This window comes from Hirundo rustica, chromosome 1, assembly GCF_015227805.2.
Source record: "Hirundo rustica isolate bHirRus1 chromosome 1, bHirRus1.pri.v3, whole genome shotgun sequence".
In the NCBI taxonomy this organism is placed as follows: Eukaryota; Metazoa; Chordata; class Aves; order Passeriformes; family Hirundinidae; genus Hirundo; species Hirundo rustica.
In genome coordinates, this window is record NC_053450.1 from 21,116,916 (window position 1) to 21,126,788 (window position 9,873).

The 9,873-nt window shown below is 48.7% G+C and overlaps 1 long non-coding RNA gene across 1 annotated transcript; it reads left to right on the top strand.

The window, feature by feature from the left end:
• Positions 1-2,268: 2,268 nt before the first annotated feature.
• Positions 2,269-9,622, top strand: LOC120756461 (uncharacterized). Its single transcript, XR_005702153.1, has 3 exons — positions 2,269-2,894; positions 4,870-5,010; positions 9,499-9,622. It is a non-coding gene; the product is annotated as an uncharacterized LOC120756461 (long non-coding RNA).
• Positions 9,623-9,873: the final 251 nt, after the last annotated feature.

Genomic DNA, 9,873 nt, shown 5'->3' on the forward strand with positions numbered 1-9,873 from the left:
TCTCTTGGAAACCAGTAAGCTGAGTTTTGTAACCTGTATTCAGTAAGTGCCTTTACGTAAGAAGGTGAGGTTGGTCACTTGGGGTTAGGCCAGCTGGGCATGGAAGCTGCCTGCAGCAGATCCCATGTGCTGACAGGAGCAGGGCACACCTAGGAGGCACTTGTCCCAGCACTCCTCAAATTTCCAGCCATTTTCAGGTGAATAAAACAAGCCACTGTTGGCTGACATAGTCTTTTTTTTTTTTTTTAATCTCGTGCAAATTTCCCCTGAGCTGCGCTGTTGTTATTGTGCAAAAAATAGAGCAAGATATGTATTAACTCTCAAAGGAAGGGAACTAGAAAAGCAAGCAGGAGCAGGGCACCCTCATTAACTCCTTTGGCTGAAAGTGGGGCACTCACCTGCAGCAGCAGCCTCTGGCCTGGGCTGGGGGGGAACGTGTGGGGGCCACTCACCCATCACCCATGGGCACTGGGTGGGTGAGAGGGATTGAGGGTCATACTGAAATATCAAGCCATCTGCTGCAATCCCAAAACAAGAGGGACCCTAAAGGGCCATGGCCTGGCTGAGAATCCCTCCAGGTGCCACACAGGGCAAGTCCTGGGCCTTAGGTAGAGATAGGCAGGGATGGGTGTCTAAAACCATGCTATCACCCTGATTCTGGAGCATGTGGTGTTTCTGTCAAGTGCTCAAATAACTTTTTCTTAGAGCTGAACAATAATAAGGGGGTTTCAGTGTGATGTGGCCTCTGTTCTGTGCAGCCCCTCTGTGTGAGTGCCCGTGGTGAGGCAGCACCGAGGGTCCCTCGCTCCCGGGCAGGCTGAGCTGGAGCTGCAGCAGCCATTAACCAGCAGCAGTGCTATGGGCAAAGCAGACTCTGGTCTGTACAACATGGGGCATGTCTGCTGTTCCCCAAGACACCTCCAGCACCCCAAGGCCACCTGCCTGTTCCCTTGTCCCTCCATAAAGCACAAGCCCAGGCTGAAACAAGGCCAGAGACTCAGCTGACTTGGTCTGACTTCCCTGTCTCCAATAGTTAGGTGTTACCAATATCCTAAGGTATCCTATCTTCCATCTCTGTTTCACATTGAGATTCAAGGGCATGGTACTGCTGAAGAGCTGCAGCCAGCACCTAAGGCAGCTCAGCTCAGAATCTGGAAATCAATATGGGTCAAATTTTGTTCAGGTCCATTAGCAATTGCTCTGTTGGATGGCATGATAAAAATAAGGATGTACACTCAGCCAGTGAATCCCTGCTTTGTTTTGTGCTAGTCTTCTGGGATCAAAGTTACTGGTGGCTGCATTTGCTCTTTAGCCTAATAATGGCAAAATGTGTAGCATATTTTATATATTCCAGCCTCAACTTTAGACTTGGGTGACAGACAGTTCTTCCCAGAGAAGCAGCAGCCTTTGAGCTGCATTGCTTCTGAATGCATCTGCATGCTGCATGATGCATTGCTGCAGTCCAAGAAGGGATGCAAAGCAGAGCTGGAGCAGCAAGAGAACCCTTAACAGGAAAAATAATGAAGCTGTAGCAAAGTTTCTGGTTATCACCCGAGCAATATTTGGCTGGGGTACTTGAGCTCTCATATCTACCTCTGTGAGAAAAATTCACATACATTTTACTCATACAGGAAACTGCCTATTGACTGGAAACATGACTGTAAACCCAACAGAAGGTAACTGAGCATCATCTCCTCATGTTCTGGTTTGCTCAGCCATCTCAGGGAAGAAGTGGTTCAAAGACTTGCAGGAGAGGCTTTAATTCCCCACAGACCTGGGGACTGGAGCCCAGGGATGCTCAGCACTGTCAGCTGGGGTGCAGGTCTCCAGCCATGGGCACTGCAGCATGGGGAGATGCAGGAAGGGGGTACAGAGCCTGGAGGCACCCTGGGAAGAAGCATGAAACCCCTGCTCTCCCTTTGCATAGGATTTTGTGACTCTCCCTGGCTATATGTACACAAACATTTAATGGCAGTTTTGTTTGCTGTGCCAGGAGAGCATGATACCGTGCTGGGACTCCTCAAAATTCACCCCCTAGCTAAAGTACTGGGAATTATTGCTCCAACCTGCTGTTCTTCAAGGTGCAAGGCAGCACTGCTGGCAGCAGGGCCATAGGCTGTCAGGGGGCACAGGCTGGGTGGGGTTCACAGGTATCAGCCCCTGCCAAAGGCAGGGCTGGGCTGCAGTGCCTGCACATGCTGGGGAAGCCATACATTTGTTTACTGTAAACGTCTCCATAGAAACTCTTTCTCCAGGGCTATAGATGTGGATCCTGGAGCTGCGGTGGAGCGAGCTTTCTGCCCCCGGCACACCTCGAGCTGCCTTGGCAGTCTTCACGGCAGAATTGTTTGGCAGGAAATAATTCAGACTAATGTATCCCCCTGTGCTCCTAAAATTGTATGGAATTTAAAATGCTAAATGAACTAAATCATTCTAAGTGTGCAAGCAATGTAGTTGTGAAGAGAGGCAAAGTATGCCTGCCGGTTCCAATGCTTTTCAGCTATAATTCTTGAAACCATCTAGCTTCAAAACAGAGCGAGCTGAGAAGCAGAGAAGCCGCACCAACAAAGAACTGCTTCAGGCTCTAAAAAGGGACAGCAAACTTAGGACTTTCAAAGGACAGAAACAGTTGGAATGGCTGAATTCCTGTCCCCTCAGACAAACACAGTGTCCCATGCTACCAGGAAGGCCCCAGTTGCTGACATGGGCATGATAAAAGTGCCTTGCCACTTCTTGGTCTGTGATTGACCCAACCAACAAGCAAGAGAACACATACAGCAAAAGAAAACAGATGAACAAGATATCTAGAGAAGCAAAAGTGGTAACTGAGAAGAAACTTTTCAAGAGGCTGCACTGGGAAAGGGAAGATGAAACGTATGAGAGCAGGAAATCTGGTGAGTAAGGCGCAGCCTTGGGTGGCAGAGAGTGTTAGAGGATGCAATGCCACAATGGGATCATGAGAGAAGAATGCAAAAGCCAAGGGCAGGGAGGGGAGGCAGCCAGCCTCCCAGGTAATTTTAATAACAAGCAGCAGGAAAAGACACAATGCAGTTCTCCTTTGGACTAACTCCTTTAAAAAAAAAAAAACAATTATGGCCCTGTTCCATGGCTTCTTCCTCCCAGGAGAAACCGTCAGCACAGGCAGTGTCCCTGAGGCAAGGAGCAAAGTAAAGGAAGCATATAACCCTCTTCCCTGGGTGACATGGCCAGGTGGCTGCTGCAGCACTGCGCCTTCACTCTGTCCCCTCACAGGGCCTTGCATTTGGAAAATGGTTTCCTGTTTCAGACCCTTGTATTTCACTGTCTGGTGTAAGAAAGTGAGGGAGCTTGTAATGCAATACCCCATAACAGAGCTGTGCTCTTACACCAGGCTGCACTGCATGATAGCTTTAAAGATGCTACCATGTGGCAGCCCCAATGTGACCTTTTAATTCTGCCTCCCTCTGTTTAATTACTTTATATATATATATATATTTTTTTTTTTTTTATATATATATATATATATGGATTGTATCTGCTCTGAAGTCTCAGTTGCCATCCTCTCCCCCTCCAATCCTCCTGACCCCACCCACTGCCCAGTGTTGTTTCCCCTTGAGCTGGGATTTCACTGTGCCGTGCCTTATTGTAGACCTCCCTGAGGAGCCAGAGCTGCCCAGCAGGAGAGATCACACAAACATAAATGCTCAGCTAAAAATAAACCAATTAAAAATAATAATGTTAACAACAAGTTTTGGCCTCACACAAGTGCCACTGTAGATCACAAGCTTGTCTTCACCACATTTGGGAGCAGGAGCTGACCCTGGATGCAGGTCTTTCCCACCAAGCCTGACAGTCATCCCATGGCAGTTGGCAGGGCCCAAGCCCTGTCCCTGCACCTCCAAGGGACTCCAAGGATTTCTGCCTCCAAGTCCCTGGGCTGGCTGCTAGCAAGCTGTGAGCAGGAGAGAAGGGAGGAGGATGAGAGCCAGGGAGAGGCTCTCCTCTCCCTGCAGCCCCCAGAGCAGCTCCACCACCCTTGTTGCACCTCCCTCACCCCACCCAGAGTGGCACCTGGGCCCCAAATGCCCCTTGCCCAAGGGGAGAGCAGAACTCCACCACTGTGTCCACATGGAGATGGCAGGCACAGGGAGCTGAGGGGGAAGACAGCTAAAGTGACACACTCTCTGCCAATGTCAGGTCACTTCTTGCCCCCTCCTGGTGCTGGAAACATCACTGGCACAGCAGGTGCTGGGCCCTGGCACACCTTGGGCACCAGAGACAAGGGTGGACTTGGCAGAACTTGTTGGGATCGTGGCAGGTGCCACTGTGAGCAGCTCAGTGGGTGCAGGACAGTCAGTGGCACTCAGGCTTGGCCCCATCTCTCTGGCAGCTGCCAGCCTGGGGCAAGAGAGATGAACGTGGCTGCTTTTATTTTAGTTCCTCGTGGTTCCACTGCTTTTGGCCTTCACCCTGACCAACATGGGCCCACAGGACAAGCTTATCTGGGCATTGTCTTGCCCTGCTGTAGGTTATGCACCACCAGGCTTTCCCAGGCTGGCCCCTGGCCATTCCAGGTGTGAATCTCTGCACCCCCAGGAGGTGCCACACCTGCCCCGTGGTTCTTCTGCAGGTCTTGCAAGCTGCTGCCGGCGACAAGTTTCCCCTTTGCATGAGCCACATGTATGCTGAGAGCATCACACAAACCCTGTATTGCAAATAGATTATTTGTGGGCCCAGCCTCCCTCTCATCAGGTACTAATGAGGTTTTTGTATACAGCCGCAGTGCCTCATGTGGCAGATGGTGCTGGGTTAGATTTGGATTATTCCTGTTCTGCTGGTTTGTCTCTCCAATATGCTAACTCATGGATAGCTTGGCTGTGCTTATTGCAGGAGCTGCGCCAAGGACCTTTTCAAAACACAGCACCTGCCCAGGTGTTTGCTGGGAGCTGCAGCTTTGTCTAAAATGGAGAGTGAGGCCTTCTGATAGTGCTGAAAATAACTACTCCACTCGACTGTTGCCTGGCTGTTGAGGTACTTGGAAAATATTGATTTTCGCTTCTGCTAAAATAAACAGGTTTTATTTTGTCTTGTGATTTCCTTGTCTGGAAATCGGTATCACAGGTGGGCCAATAGCACTGTGCCCAGCTCTGGGGCTGAGTCAGCTACCACATGTCTATTCCCACTGCTGGAAAACAGTGCATGGGTAGAGCACAGAACTGTAGGTCCCACAGAAACACACCATGATCTCTTGCTTTGAAGTTCAATACACATTCTAGGGAATTCTGACTCTTTTCTCTCTTCTGTCTCTAGAAGAAAAGAAAACATAATCCTGTATCAGCCTGCTTGAAGCGTGGTTGAACGATCCTTCAACACAACCTTGCTTTGCTGCCCAATAGAAAACACCCAGAGCACCCCAGGAAGCTGACCTGTGGCTAGTCCTCCATTGGCCTTGTCTTCAGATGCTGTGACACTAAAGCCTGGCATTGGGAAAGCTGGCAGGCACCAGGCTGCTGGGCAGCTGCATCATGCTGCCCTGAGAGGGACAGGCTCCTTGGCAAACTGCTGACATCTCAGGTCATGCCAACAGGCTCTGTGCTGTCCCCTCACCTTCCCAGTGGCACCATCCCCACATCACGTGGGCTGCTTGCTCATTTCTCAGCAGATTGATTATGCTGCTTGATGGATTCATCAAATTCTTCTGTCAGAGTCCTGATTTTTTTCTGTCTGCTACTGACATGGAGGAGGGCTTAATCAGTCTCACAGGCTTCATCTGCCCCACAGCTCCTGCACCTTACAATTAATTAATACTCAAATTGTGGAAACTCTAATAGGCATCGATCTTGTAAATAGCATGTAAACAGTATTTCCCCAATATTGCAAACAATTAGGATATTTGAACTATACACATTTTTTTCAGGGCCAATTAAAACTGTGCTGTAAACTGCTGGGTTCCAGGACCTGAGAACTCCTGTGGATGGCCCATACCTATCCTGCCATGAGGCTATACTTTGCTTTTTATTTGCTTCCAGGTTGAATACTGATGGTTAATACACAAGAGGTTTGCCTCCTATTGGGTACTATTCAAAGAGGTGGTGTGATGTGCAAGACACACATGCAGATTCTCAGGAATCCAAGTCCCTGCAAAAATGCTTTGAACAAGTCATCCCTCACCATCCTGTTTGCCTAACTATCCCTCCAATAATGATTGTACAATACCAGTCTTGCTCTCCAGGCTCCTGCTCTGTGTCTCTCTGCTGAGCTGGCAAAAACAAAGGGCAGGACTTGTGCATGTTGCTGGGAAGCTGGAGCTCCTGTTCCTTGAAATCCACACCACCAGATTCCCCACAAATCATCATTACTCAGAGCTGCTGATGCCTGTGCTAGGTTTGGAGTGGCGACTCAACCACTCGAGGCCTCAGGATCACTGGTGATGTTCCCAGCCCATCCCCTGTCCTTTCCTCCATCCACCTCTCATCTGAAAGTCCCATTTTGGCTCCTGTCACTGCAGCTCACAGTCACTGCAGTTCAGGATTAGCATCTATTCGTTATCATTCATTCCAGGTTGCTCACTCTGAGAGGGAGGACAAACAACTTCTGCATCAAGAGATAGCTTGCTGCTGGGGTCACATGCCTTACAAGGCAACTTCTCTTCTGTAAAAGTAACCAGAAATTCATCTGAGACTGCTTGACCTTGATTGCATATGTCACCTCCACTTCAAACCCAAACAAATATGCCTGTTTAAAAGAAAAAAGTTTCCTAAAGACAGTCATAAAGCAGCTATAGCTGGAATAAAGTAAGGTACCCATGCTCCCAGGGCCCTGAGAAGTCCCCCTGGTCACTCTGTTTGTATTATAATCAGTCCACTCAAATGTAAGAAGTTTGCAGGCTGAGTAGCAAGATAAGAGGTGCTCCTGATGGTGTGTGGAGGTGAACTTCAGATACGTGCCAAGCACTGTCCCCATGGGAATTGTGCAGACTGCACAGCAACATCCTCTGCCTCCCGCACGAGGTGCTTCCTGCGGTGCCTTCTGCTCCAGCACAGCCCCAGCCACCAGGCAGGAGAGCACTGAACAGGCCTGAGGCTGCCCATGCTGGCCAATACACCAGGCCCTGAGAGAGTCCTAAAGAGCAGAGCCATAAAGTGCTATTGTGAAAAGAATCTGCTGGCCCCAAACATGTGCTAAAACTTAATCAAAGCCAAACCTGCTTCAAAGGGCTGCATTAGCCAGCCTGTTCAGATTAAATATATCCCATCACACTGCAGGCTCCACAGGAAAAAGCCAAGCAGCAATTTTCTTTACTCCTACACAGGCAAAGTCAGAAGGACCTGCAGTAAAAGCAGCTGATTTGCTCCAGTATAAGTAAAACCAGGCTGGTACAGTCCCATAGGTTGAGCATTAGGCAATATTTCAGTGTCCAGAGGTTTCTTCTGTTCATGGGAGAAACCAAGGTGCAGAGTTGGGCAGCTATGGTGCAGCTGTGGCAGCAGCTGCTGGCCCTGCTGCATCCCTGGCCATTGAAGGGGCCCACAGGACAGAGCTGCTGCCCTTGGGAGCACCGAGCAAGAGGCTCTGTGCCCCAGCTCCCTCGGCTCCTACAGACCACTGCTCCTGCCTGTGTGTTCACCTCCTCTGCCTTGCTTCTCCAGTAGCAGTGTCTCCTGCTCCTCCAGTGGCATCCAACACCCTCCCCAATGTTTGTGAAGAAATCCCATGACTCCATTTCTCCACATTAGTCTGCATGTTGAGAAAGGCCTTGATTATCATAGAATCAAAAAATAGAATAGTTTGGGTAGGAAAGTCATCTAGTCTGAGCCCCTTCAGTGAACAGGGACATCTTGCTATATGATATTTTATTTTATTGCTGCCCTTCTTAGCTGAAGTCCTGTACAACTGCTGGCTGCAACCTTGGCAGGGATGGCTGTAATGCAAACATAGACCTAAGGCCTATACCTTATCCAGGTATAGCCAGGGCTTTGATCCCAGCAGGAATTTTGCCCAAGCATCTCTCGGGGTTTTCATTGTTCATTCCCAGTGAAGCTCTACTGGTATTTCACATCAGAATAAACCTAAATTGAAACCACATGTAAAACTCAAGAGTTGAGACTGAAGGGCAAATGTAACTGCGAAGTGCAAAAGAGGGCAGACAGTAATAAGTGCAGGCAGCTGTTGTCATGATGCATCCCACATGCCTGTAATGAGATGGTCTTCAGGTCATTGTCTACTCATGCTTTAGTACAGCATTGGAGAGAAGACAAGGCTGAGCTTGAGCACATCTGGAGGAGGTGCATTATTTACTCCTGATCCACCTGGGAACACCAACAAAATCTCTTCTTATTCAAATCATGACAAATAACTTCACCCCAGTGTGGTTATGGAAAACTGTGTCTCACCCTATGGCAAGGCCAGGCTAGCACAGCCTCTGGCTACTGAGCCAGACACCCCAGGATCCTGGAAAGCCACACTGTGGGAAGCTCACACCCGGTCTGGAGAGACATGTATCAGACTCCGGGATGGAACTTCCACAGTTTCACTACTGCCGAGAATGTTGCTGCAAGGGGATTACTCGTGCTTGTGACTGACCACCATCCAGCAGCTCTGGGACACTGTGAATGGGAACACAGGGCCATTAAAGTGAGGCTGCTAATTATAGCTGGTGGTTAATGACATGGCCTCTTGAGTTACTTATTTTAAACAACCACTGAATGCAAAAATTACAGCTCTGGCCATGAGAGACCCACAAAGCCATGGGTATCTCCTGTGAGAATCAGCTGTGTAACTCAGAAAAGGTGATTTTAAAGCAGCACTGTCAATCCAGGAGACTTAGAGCTATCTGTCATTTTAGGAACACCTTCTGAGATAGACCAGGCCACTCTGGGTGAGCTTGTGTCCTCTTCAAGACCTTCCACATTCTCTTGAGGCTCATTTAAACTAATAAAAAAAGTATGGGAAAACACCTTATGGTTGCAAAGATACCTTTAAAAACCGTGTGAACAAACACAGGGGTGCGCACATGGAGAATATTGGCTTATATACCAGTGATCTGCCCAGTTCCCCTCATGCTGGTCGGCACTCTGCCCCTGGTTAATTATTTTTCCACCCTATTAGCAGGTAAGGAGGACAAGTGTTTTGACCTTGCTGTAAGTGGTATTTTGTTTCTCTCTTACAGCTTGATAGAGCTGGGTCAAACTGCTTCAAGTGTTGCCATCCAAGTCTGACCACGGTGCGGGGGAACAGGATACTGGGTGGCATGAGCAGAAGCTGGTGCCCCAAAGCACAGCCCAGTGGCAACCCCAGAACACCCAGAGCTGGGGCTGTCCTGCAGCGTGACGGGAGCAGTGACCTGTGTCATGTAAACAGTCACACTTCAGACCCTGCTTGGCAGCTGTGAGGAATAAAATCACTGAACTTTACAGTGAAAGCTCCTTTGCTGGTGCTCTCAGGAGCTGGGTTAGCAGTGCTGCACACACACACATGAATCCACATACATGTACTTACCACCAACCATCTCTTTTACAGTGCTATCCCATCTGTACAACTAGGAAGAACTGCATGTAACATGCATACCTGACCTCCAGGCAAGCTAACCTGAGCCTCCAAGGTGTTAACCATAGCTTGACAACTCTTTTGAGTTAAATTCCCTCCATGATTTCTCTATTGTCCCAATGGGGTTTGTTTTAATAAAAAAAATAATGTTTTTCTTGTTAAACTGCAGATCTTGGATACATTAACTCTGTGCTGATTTTCTTCTTTTGCCTGTAACACTTCTGCAACATAATGCTTCCAGCTTTCATTCTCCTTTTTTGTTCCCCAGTGACTCATCTAGGCAGGTATTTTCTTACCATCCTATGCAGCCTCTTAAGAGACGATGTTCTTTCCAGGTATCAGCTGAAA